The following is an 11,961-nucleotide window of genomic DNA, read 5'->3' on the forward strand; positions in this document are numbered from 1 at the left end:
GTGGAAAAAAGAAGAAGAAGAAGAAGAAGAAGAAGAAGAAAAGAAAAATAAAGAGGAGATCGCTATTTTTTCTCGATACGTATCGATATAATCCCACGTCCCTCTCTGCAGTTCAACGGTTTTAATGGTTGCGTTTATTAAACACAAAGTCAGTACTTATTATCTCCGGTAGACTATTTCGTTCTGCAATTTCGGTGCACATCAGATGTGTAATTTAAATAATGTTAGTTATTACTCCGAAGGACGTTTGTTTATTTAATAACAAAGGGATCCTCGGATCAACACGCCCTCCAACCCTTCCGATTCTAATTATCCAGATAGAAAGGCCCGAGACTTGTTCGCCACGTTAAAAGTATCGATTACCAATTTGAACATCGTATTCGCGTTTAACGCGTCTTATAAACCGTATGATCCCCCTTTCGTCTAACATATAACGAAAGAAACGATGATTTCTTTTTTTACTCGAACAAGAACCAACCATTCAACGCTATTTTTAAACACACAAATTAATGATTAACGTTATTACGGGAACAGAGTTACGGGAGGAGGATCTAATAAAATCATTCGTTGCAAAACACGATCCTCCTCTCCTTTCTATCTTTTCCATCGTGCCCTTCTTTTCAACTACTCCTATATTTAACCTTAAATTTAATTTCTCGACATTATGTTATAAAATCGCGGCAACTGGTTCCGCCTCGTACGAGCGACACTTAAAACTTGGCTCCCTTCTCATCGCATAACACGATGCGCGCCACATGTTAACCGGCCAACCGTGCTACACCGTGGTAATAATCTCGAAAGAATACAAGCAGAAGACGACACAGCATGCTTCTCCGCGCACGAGATCCTTGACAACCGCGACTGACGTGGCCAACTCGTGTTCCGGTGGCTAGAGAAATTAAACGGTACGGACGGCCAACAAATTCGAGCGACCATTTCGACGGGAGAGAGAGAGAGAGAGAGAGATTCTCGAAGGGTAGAACAAGATTAAGTGGCGGTGCAACGGTGGACAATACGACGCGTGTCGTGAGCAACGAGGCTGTCACGGATCTCGCGTCACAAGGTTGAACTGTATAAATCGATCGCGCGAAAAATAAGTACGACGACGAGATTTCCTCCGCATCGTCAGAATCCATCTGTAACTCGCGCATGACAGTCCACCACAGTGTACTCCACATTCCGAGTGTGACGTATCGATGGTATAGGGAAACGATTACTCATTCTGTCTTTTTTATTTTTTGAACCGGGCCAAATGGAACGCGATCGCGGTGTTTCATCGAAATTCTTGTACCGCGAAATTCTCTTTTTGAAGGCAATAATAGATCGATTTTACCGGAGATACACAGCAAGCGAGACTGGCGTTCGAGCCAAAGTGGCGTTAAATCTGACGTGATTAACGGTAGTTAATCCACCTACGCGTGATTAACGCGAACGATTTAACGGGAGAATTCATTGCGATGCGATGTCAAACTTCGGCGCGTGACGGATCGAGTAAGTAAAAGCACATGGACATCCCATGTTGTTGGAAATGCAAATTCTGCCCGTTGGGGATCGATCATAACCTATCCTACAACTGGTAACAAGTTGTGAAAACTCACGTTATAGGTACTGCTTCCTCCGTTACGACCATACTTCATCGTCTCCACCGTTTAAGCTGGCTTTATCGTTGGGTTTCGCTCGTTTTCCATTCCAAGATTGTTGCAAACACGCGGGGAAACGAAGATCCTCTCGGTTAAGCAAGAGATTCGTGGGAAGAGCGGTTGGACAAATCTGCAAGGTGAAGGAAAGATGTTCAGCATCGGTGTTGAACAAGCGATGATAGAAAATTATTCGACGTGTAAAATTTTTTTACAGTTTGATTAAAAATTTTAAAAGTAAATTTCCATCGAAAAACGAAGAGAATTTTCACCGAGAAATGAAATCGCAAACGATTTGAGAAACACGTGGCGAGTATGATTTTTCAAATTTTATTGCGCGGTGATACAATATTAAAAAATAGCAAGAGATACAAATCACTTTTCAATTAATTAAACCGGGAGAACGCGAAAGGACGGTCGGCCGGCGAGCGAAAAATGCAACGAAACTAATGAAACATCTTAATAACAGCTACGAATGCGCGAGTCATTATTTAAACGCTATCCCGGTCGATCTCCTACCATTTTTAATTGATCAAGCCAATTAAAGGCCCCGACTTGGTGATCAATGATCCGTGAAGCGCGCATAGATATCCTGAAATAAATGATTAAGCGTAAAACGCGCATCAATATCAGAGCGAGCCCGTTGATGGAGCTAGCTGCTAGATGAAACGTCATCGGAACGATACACCATCAACGATAACTTCGAAACTTATCGACGAGATGAATTTTCTTCTACCTCGACTCGAAACTCGCGTATCATCCACGTTCGAACTCGCGCCGTGTTCCAACCGGCAAAACTTCGCGTAGAAATACCCTCCACGAGAAATTCTATTCTTTTCAACAGAGCCGCTACTCGAGACGAAACTTTTTATCCAATTAGTGACAAAGATTCGATCCTCGATAAACAAGAAATCAAAAATCAGAAATCGTATATACATATAGACACGATTCGTAAAAGTGTCCGCTTTCTGGACATCCAAACATCCTCCACATTTGTGGGCGGTCGCGCGCTTAATCCCTTCGATAAGGAAGTTTGAGCGAGGATCAGGCGCGACGTGGAAAGGTTCGTGGATTCGAGGCTCATTTCCGTAATGTAATTCCCAATAAACAAAGTTTGTTGGACGGAAAAGTTGGCGTACAGCCGTTCATTACGCTCGAACGACACGAGCGCACGCGGTCGAACGGCTGGCAGACACGAAACCATAGGCAGGACAAGGATCTCGATTGGCTCGAACGCCTCGAACGAAATTGAAGCGGATCGCGGTTCACGTTGCACAATCTCGTTTCAAACGTTCGCCACGATCGCGGAAGCGTGACGAAAATTCAGCCGTGGTGCATGCAAGTGGATTAGGAACACCGAGCGATCGGTGTTCAAGAATCGTTGGATTGTTCCGTAATAAGATATGGTACAGGGGGAGAGATGTGTATTTCTTCTTTCTTTTTTTTCTTCGTTCCAGTGTCAGATTACGTGGATGCTTACGTAGGGTAAAAATGAAACTATTGCGTTGTATATATACATTTTCTCGTAACTTGAGAATAATTTTAATATCGAGAATACCGAATCTCCTATTAAAAGTAATTGAACTTGACAACGCTTCTGAATGAAACCTACACCCTACAAAAAGCTCCCAAATCAGACCGTTCTTTCCAAAGAAAAAACGAAAAAAAAAAAAAAAAAGAAAGAAACCAAAATATTCTATTCGGTTGTACACACAAAGAAAGTGGAACACCTGCGAGCGTAGAAAGAGGACCACTGTTCGAAGCGAGCGAGCGTTTTCTCAGAAGGTAGACCGTCGGTAGATTATCCCTGTCCGCGGCAGCCAGGGGACGGTAGTCGTGGACCCAGGCCAGCCGAGATAAGACAGCCGTAATTGACCATAACTCAAGGAAATGAAGCGGCGAACGGTACCGAGCATCTATATTCCGTGGTTGCCCGAACGTTAGCCGAGTTAACCTTCGGCCTGGATGCGCACGGACATCGTTGCAGCATTGCAATCTCCGCCTCGCGATATCTCCCCTCTCCACCTCCGCGTCCGGCCGGCTGCCCTTTTTTCCCCCAGTCGACGACGGACGATCACGATTCCCCTTCAAGCGGATCCATACCACGAACAATGCCACGGAATCGTGCACCGGCCCGAGTTTCGTCCACGGAATTATACGGCCTACGTTCCTCTCTTTTCTTTCTCTCTCTCTCTTTCTTTCTTTTTCGAGGGAACGTTACTTATGGCGACAGCGCGGATCGCCACGGTGTGTAACAGTTGGAATAGGTGCACAAGGGATGGTGGCGGAGTTAATTGCGAGCGGATAATTGCGACGGGGAGGAGAGAGAAAGGTTTATTGTGACGATGGATGGGCAGGTCGAATGGATAGGTTTTCTAGGGAAAGAAAAAGTTGTAAGAGATTTCGAGCTTGTTGTTTCTGGGACACGTGTATTGAATCCGATGTTGCGGTCAGTTTTCGAAACGATACTTTTTCAAACTTTCGTAATCTCTCGACCGTGAGAGATAAAGTTGTTGACCAAATCTTTTTGTTTAACCGCCTACGTAAATATATCTCCATCGATGCGCGATTCGACGCTCTGTAATTTATTCGCGAAAGAAAGCTCGCAGTAGATGGAGAACGTTCGATTTCAAAAAATTTCTCCTTCCCGACAAACACGCTGAGAGACGTGGTCCCTCGAAATGGATTAAAAGTTTTGGAAAGAGTTTGCGAAATCTCAATCAATTGTTCGCAAAAAATGTACAAACGGACACACGAATATACGCGAGAAGGAATCGAGGCCGCTCGGATCGCATACATCGCTGAAGGGTTAAAATTACTACCGGATTTAATTGCGCGTGTTACCAGCCGCACAAGAATGTAACGTGAATACGAGTATAATTAACCTTCTCAACCTATTCACCGAGATCTACGTTCCCATTGAAACTCGACAAACTCGTACCTCTAAGCCAACCTCTTGCGAGCCAACCCTTTAAACTTCGCACACCTGTAAATTTCGCGAGAACGGGTCCAGTTGGGGTTATAATACAGGTTTCGAATCGGTATAACGTTGGCCACGTTAAAAAGAGAAGACGATGGAGAGGGGACCGGCCGCCGCATAATGACCCGGTCCCAGTGCGGCAATAAAGTCACACGCTCGAGCGTGAAATCTGGCGAAATTAATGCCGCGATAAATTACACGGTGCTTCGAGCTTACACACCTTTGCACACCACGTCTTGTTTTTTTCCACGCGGCCCGAAATCGCGCGATGACGGCCAACTTTCTTCGATTAAAAGTGTATAAACGGCGCGAGGAAGGAGAGGGGGAGGGAAGAGGAGAAGATGGAAGGAGGAAGTTAATCGCGTACCCCCGAGATTCTTGGGAAAACTGGTTCGTCAGTTTGGTCCTGGATTAAATCGGCGATGATTAATATCTCGAACAGGCGGCGTACGTGGTTAACGTTGACCGGATGTAATGCGCGGCCCAGGACTCGCATAATAAATGTAGATATTTCCGATTACAAATTGAAACATCCGCCGACAGGTAGCCCGAACTCGGGACCTGGCAGACGCGCGCCGTTCCCTCGGCCGTGGTCAGATTGATTTATCGAGGCGAGGAGATCGAGGGAAAAGTAAACCGGTTCCGTTGACGAAATGCCTCGGTCTCTGTCGCCTCTAAAAAAAAAAAAAAAAAAAATCCACTTTCGAAAGTGTGGACGGATCGTAGGATCGGAGAGGTGGATACGAAGTGTTACGGGAGAAGTTTTAATTATTGTATAGAAGAAATATCTGGGAACAGGTTTAATATTTTTATTAAATTGTACGATTTTTTTTTTAAATTTCTACAGCAGGATTCCAGATCGGGATTCCTTATCAGGATAGGAAATTCTATGTTTTTAAAGTCTAAAGCAGGATTTTAGATCGAACGATACATATTATCGTCGGATGCAACACCCAGACGTCTAATAAATTGATTACTTCGCTTCATTATCTCTGGTTGATTAGGTACTATGTATATTCATGAATATAACTCTGCAGGAGAACTCTGACGGAGTATTCTCTGCTTCTGTTTCGAACTCTTGCTCTACGGAAGAATTCAAAAGTTCACGCCACGAAACAATTCCACCGAAAACTCTCATCGTCCAATCATCGTGATCAACGATCAAAAACCCACGATCATCCTTTCTAAATCAAATCTTTCTAAAACGCTCGGTACATCGAGAAATTAACCTCGTGCTCCGTAACGGGTGACAGCGAATGCTGCGGAGGAGAGCACATCAAGACCAAATTAGGAATCGTCCGCGCGTAGGAGTTTCGAGGAAGGCTGCATCCTCTCCCGATACTCCTCTCCTCTCCTCGTATTCTCGTTTCGCGGTTTTACGACATCGATCGTCCCCGCATCCGCGTCTACCCTCGCCTACACTTCACCCTCGTTTTCTCCTTCCTTTCCTTGGCCGTCGCATTCCACGCTAATTGCGAAATGCGACTGCGTTTGTGATGCACGGGAAGCGAATTCGCATGGTCGAGTATTCGTGGTGGGACGAGTCATCGGCGTTCCCTCCATCGGCCACACACGCTCTATCGTTCCATAAGAGAATCCCCGACGCTTGTGCGTCTATCCGCGGAACAGAATTCAAAGGGTCGTGGGAAACGATTCACCTTTGTTCGAGCGATTCGTTCGTGCTTGCGATCACCGATCTTATCTCGATCGGATTATCAAGTTGTCTCGAGAGTGCGTGGCTGTTGACTGGTAACGAAGAGAGAGGAAAAATGTTAAATTGATTTCCAAAATGGTGGTTTGCCGCGTTTCCACGAGAAGAACTAAAGAAACGCTTGTAATAATTATTTTCTTCTTCTTCTTTCCTTTTCTTTTTCTCGAATTTGTTATCGGGCTTATTCAAGACGGAGGAGAATTATGGCAAAGATATCTCTATAAGGTGTTCTATCTTACGAGGTTTTCTAGCAATATTGAATCTTAGAGAATAGACAGATATCGCGTACCGTATCGGTTTTACGACTTGGAAACATCCGAAGATCGTATCGAGGGTGATAAATAAACTTTTTCTCGATGTTGCTCGATGATAAGGAAAGAGTAATACCTTCGGTTACCAACGTAATAATTGAGACGTATATACGGTAGATCGTACGTTATAATATTTTTTCCCCAAACGTCGTAAGTGCATCGCGATTTTTCCCGTTTAAAAAATGCGGCACACCCTACGCATACGTTTGGTCTTCATTTATTAATTTACACTACACCGGCCTCGTGTTCGCCGTTCACAACTACATCGCGCATACATTAGAAGATCGATGAAAAATTACATACGCGAGAAAATGACATCGTCTCTCCCCCCTGCAATCTTCCTCCTTCCTACGAAAAAGAGGGGGGAATATTATATTGTAACACGGCGCGCAATTAATTACGCGTTCCTGATTTACGTTAATTCGCACGATAAATATCGGATCATTAATCCGAGCCGCCGTTTTTCGTTTATTTTTCAATTACGATTTGCCCAGAGTGGCCTGGCCGATCCACGGAACGATGAAAATGGCGGCTCGTTTTATGAAGCCTTTTGACGCGAGCTGGCGCGTTCCTGCACACGCCTGTGCCGCAAATTTCCGTGGATACCGACGAGCCTTTCGTAATAATATACAATTAACCGAAATTAGGTACCGCGTTACAATAAGCCTGCCTTTTCATTTACGCTACCGCGCCGCTAGAAAAGAATCAAAATGGATCCTCCTCCCCCCTCCCCCCGACACCCCTTGTCTCGCCTGCGTTTTTCGTCGAAACGCGAATTCGTTCGTTCGTTCGTTCGTTTCGACCCAGGACGGGAGGGATCATCATCTCTATTTATTCTCGGTTTCCCCGAGTTTCGGAAAAAAAACTCGTTTTTCGAAACGGTCGATCGTATTGCTCGTAATTACACGTCGAACCGGCGTCGATTTATTCGGATGGGAAGGAGAGGAGGGGGGAGGAAAGAGCTCTGTGCGGATACACAGAGGGAAATAATAAATTGAGAGGACGCGCAGGATGGGCGCAATTATCAAGGATGAAGGATGCTCGTTACGTTTTCGAGACGTTGGGAGAACGTTTTCTGTGTTAAACGATCGTTATATTCCATCGATCCATTTCGTATTCCTCGGGTAAAATTTCAAACGACGGAAACACCGAGATAGAGGGGGGGCGGAGAGGGGGATTAACGAGGCTATCATGACATGTAAATCATCGATAGCCGGGCGTCCGTGCAATTAGTTCCCTATATTATATTATGAATTTATCGCAAGTTGGACTCGATTAATCCCCATATTCCGTTATTTTCGATCGTATATCAAACGATAAGTATGATTTATTGAATTCTTACGAGTACGGGAGAACCGCGAAGAGTAAACAACTTATCGTTTACTCTTATTTTACGAAATTATCTCGAGGAACGAAATACAGGAACAATTAGAATCGAAATTACACGTTCTAACTTCCTCCTATACACCATCCAAATTCAATTTTACCACCGAAAGAAAAACGAACGGGTGATAAATAAAGAAAATTCGACTTTTTGAAGAAGAATTTCAAAAAAAAAAAAAAAAAAGAAAAGAAACGAATACCATCGAGAGACATGTCGATCCAACTCGGTCGAATAAATTAACGAAGAATGAAAATGCGAAAAGGAAAGCAAGATTTTAACACGCGACGACACGCGAGGGACAAGGCAACAATTTTCCGCCGGCAAGCGTCAAACAATTTTCATACCAGATTACGCCTCTCTCGCACGTCCACGAATAAGTTTTCGTCTTGATTACCTCCATTGACGACAACCGCGATTCTACAAAGAGGTTACACAGATTATCCGAGCAGAAAGTGGAGGAAAGAAAGGATCAGAGTGTCCTTGCCCCTCCCTCTCTTCACTTTCTGTCTTGGCGAAAGAAAGAATCTTCCCTCGAGGCCGACGACGACGACGACGACGACGACGACGACGACGGGAACGAAAGGAAGAAGAGCGGCAAGAAGAGCGGAGCGTGTCGTCGGCCGATTCTACGCGATAACGTCGTTCCGGTTCTCGAAACCGGCGTGCTGGTCGCGCGTGAAAGAACACGTTTGCGGGACGGCAATAAAATATTAGGCCGCGGCCCGCTCGTGTACACGCACCACCGCGCCAATCTTTCCTAGAAAATTAAATGCGATGTTTTGCTCGATCGGACTTCCCGCCGCGATTTCTCACGAGTCACTCTGTCGCGCGAGCTTTAAATAGGCCCGTGAATGCCCGTCCGCGCCATGCCGTGGAACAATGGGACAAGGGGGGAGGAGGGAAAGGATGGGTTAAGTACACGAGGTGTGTCTTGTATGAATCTGCCTTGGTGTGACTTGGTCCTGGAATGCGTGAGTCATTCTTCCTGTTAAGGATAATAAAATTGAAGGATGGCGAGGGGGAATTTTGGCGGATGTTTTTAGTTCGAGATGAGAAAGGCTTGGAGGTTATGTTACAATTGAGAGATTGAGATATATATATATATAAAAGGAGAATGCGTAGCGCGATCCCTTCAAATTATAAATTAAGTGTGCAATCTAATGGATATTAAGTGATTTAAAGATAGTTATAGTTGGTACGTTCTATTGATCGAAGGAAGCGAAAAAGTTGAAAGTTTGTATAAGAAATGAGAATACCGCTGATTGTTATAAAATGTGCACGAGGTGATAAAAAATAGGATGAAAAATATCTCGTATGAGAATACGTCTGAGATCAAAAGTACGACATTCTGAGCTAAATTGATTATACGGTAAAAATCTATAATGAATTTCTTAAATACAAAGTTTACGATGCTAAAATTCCTTTTTTTTTTTTATCGATTTAAGTGGCTTTTTTATTGATTCGTTCGTACTTAAAATAGGACGCTTTTGTCCAAGATGAGACACTTCCTGCCGCACCTTTTTCTGCATAGACGTTTAATGGTTAAAGAGAAATTGTATTTGCGTTACGTCACGCTTATTATCTTAGCTTGGCTAATGGAAATTAACGAAAATGAAGCAAATCGAGTTGCAATTGAATCGAAAAAAAGTAAGAATCTTCTCACTATATAACCTTATCTAATCTTCTGCTAATAAAACGTGAATTAAAATATTTCCAAAATTTAAATCTTCATATACCAATTTACTTTTATTTAAATAAATAAACTTTCATAATAACATAATTTATAGATATTTAATAGTTCAAATAATTGTATATCAATAAATGATTTCTAAGAAGTCGGATATATCAAATTATACGTTTTTATGCTTGTCCAAGCATTATTATTAATTACGCAATAATTAAAATCTACGTGGAGAAAGAGTGAAAAGAAAGACATACCTATTTCAGTCGAATGATTCTATGTTTGGTCAATCTCGTTTAAAATGGTTGAAATCATCTAATAAGGATGAAACTCGTGCAACGTAATTTTCCAATCTCGCGTTTAATTGGTAAAAGCACTCACACTACACATTGCATCCAGATTTTGTATTAATTTCTTCTAGACAGCTCGAATGTGAACGTTGTCTACATGATGAATTGTTTCAGCGAAATTTGAATCTGTAAAATAATCAGAAATTGTAATCCACTTTGGACACTTTTTTTATAATTAATTATTAATTATTTGATTCGTTTTGTTTCTTTCATATGTAACATTTTTATATTAAACTTGAAATTAATAAAAAAAAATATCAAAAAGATGTATCAGAGGTTATAAATGTTAAAAATAAATCACGAGTAGCTTGTATTACCACGTATAAATAATTAGAATAAAGTTTTAGATTTATTACTAACCTACAATAAAGATTTAACCTATTAATTTTTATCATCACGAATGATTTTACAATACTTCGTATTCCATATTCTACAAATCGTAATAAAAACTAAAATTTCTATCATACTTTCTACGTTTTAAAAGCAATAAGATTAGGAATCATATTAATATAACCTATCTATTAAAGTCGATATTGACAAATTTAGGTAATTAGAAAAGTTCATTTTCTATGTAAATATTGTATAGAAATTACATATTCATATTTATTTAAAAAATATTGTATACAATACTCACTGTGTGTGAAATTATTCCCTCGAATCTTCTTTACTTATTATTATGATCGGAATTTTATCACATGTCAAACACACAAACCATTAGGACGTCATTACTCAATAACTTTTCCCGCGTAAATGGAAAAAGAATTGCGCATAGCGCCATCCCAGCTAATTGGAAAGCTGCGCGGTAAACCGTAGCGCATGACGTATCATTCTGCTGACGAAAATCGTGGTGACAGGACGCCCATCATCTCGCTCGAGGTTAGTGAACTCAACTACGTAATATATTCTTATTACTATTCTATCATAATTTTTATATTATTAATTAATCTTATTTAATTATTGTGCATGTCCTTAGTAATTATTAAAAACATTATTATAATAAAATTAAATGTTAATTGGAATTTTTCATATTCTTAGATAACTATATACATATACTTAGTTAACTATATAAAAAATACTAATTTCAATAATTTTTTAAGACACATTTTGATTTTATTTATTTCTTAAATTAAGTCAATTAATCGAATTTCATCGTACAATGTGGATTTATTAAATATATATTTTCAGATGCTGAATTTCAATCGTGAATATTTTGTTGGAATATGGCGTCGTCACTTAACCTTTGTAAACAACTTCGTAACATGATTCGTGGGAACGTTTCGACGCAAATTTAAGCAGGTATCCATCTCTTATTATTTGTTGATATTCTTCTGTTTATATTCTGTGTGTATTCGTTCTAGATTTCAGTTAATACGGAACTGTTATAAGAGAATTGATTGTATATAATTCTATTTCATTTTTTTAATATTGAGGTTAATGATTTCAATCAAATTTAATATTAATTATTATATTTCTTCATCAACGAAAAATTACTAATAATTAATTGATAATTTCAGGAAAATAACAGTTCATTTTCGGGCAATGAAGAAAAATTGAGGAAATAAGAAGATAGAATAGTTTTGTTTTTTTTTGTCATCTATCGCGTGTGCGACTGCGCGCAATGCAGTTAGTAGAAATACTTGTTTTTTAATAGTATTTATAACAATTTTCAGAATAACATAGTTTTTTCCAATTTTATATAAGTTTAATTGCAAGTGTTCATACGCGAAATTAGAAATATTTGCCAAATGAACATAGAATTTGAATGAATATGTGTTAGAAATTTTTTTTTCTTATATAATGTGAATTTGTTTTTAATATTCGTTTGCAATATTAGAGTCAGTGCTCCTCTCAAGAGGATCCAGCTTCTAAGATGTTCCTAGCTTCTAAAATGTGAGTATTTTTGCATG

General features: G+C 40.7%; 1 long non-coding RNA gene across 2 annotated transcripts in view; it reads right to left on the reverse strand.

Moving 5' to 3' along the window:
- Positions 1 to 10,944, reverse strand: part of LOC147657022 (uncharacterized) — an 84,669-nt gene extending 73,725 nt beyond the window's left edge. For both annotated transcript variants that reach the window (XR_015293276.1, XR_015293275.1), the window contains exons 1-3: positions 10,689 to 10,944; positions 9,962 to 10,180; positions 1,599 to 1,770 (exon numbers count right to left, since the gene is read on the reverse strand). This is a non-coding gene — a long non-coding RNA (uncharacterized LOC147657022). The remainder of the gene's footprint in view (positions 1 to 1,598; positions 1,771 to 9,961; positions 10,181 to 10,688) is intronic.
- Between the last annotated feature and the right edge of the window lie 1,017 nt (positions 10,945 to 11,961).

The sequence above is a fragment of the Apis florea genome, unplaced genomic scaffold (genome assembly GCF_048593485.1).
Source record: "Apis florea isolate Af1SG1 unplaced genomic scaffold, ASM4859348v1 contig_3367_pilon, whole genome shotgun sequence".
Lineage (NCBI taxonomy): Eukaryota > Metazoa > Arthropoda > Insecta > Hymenoptera > Apidae > Apis > Apis florea.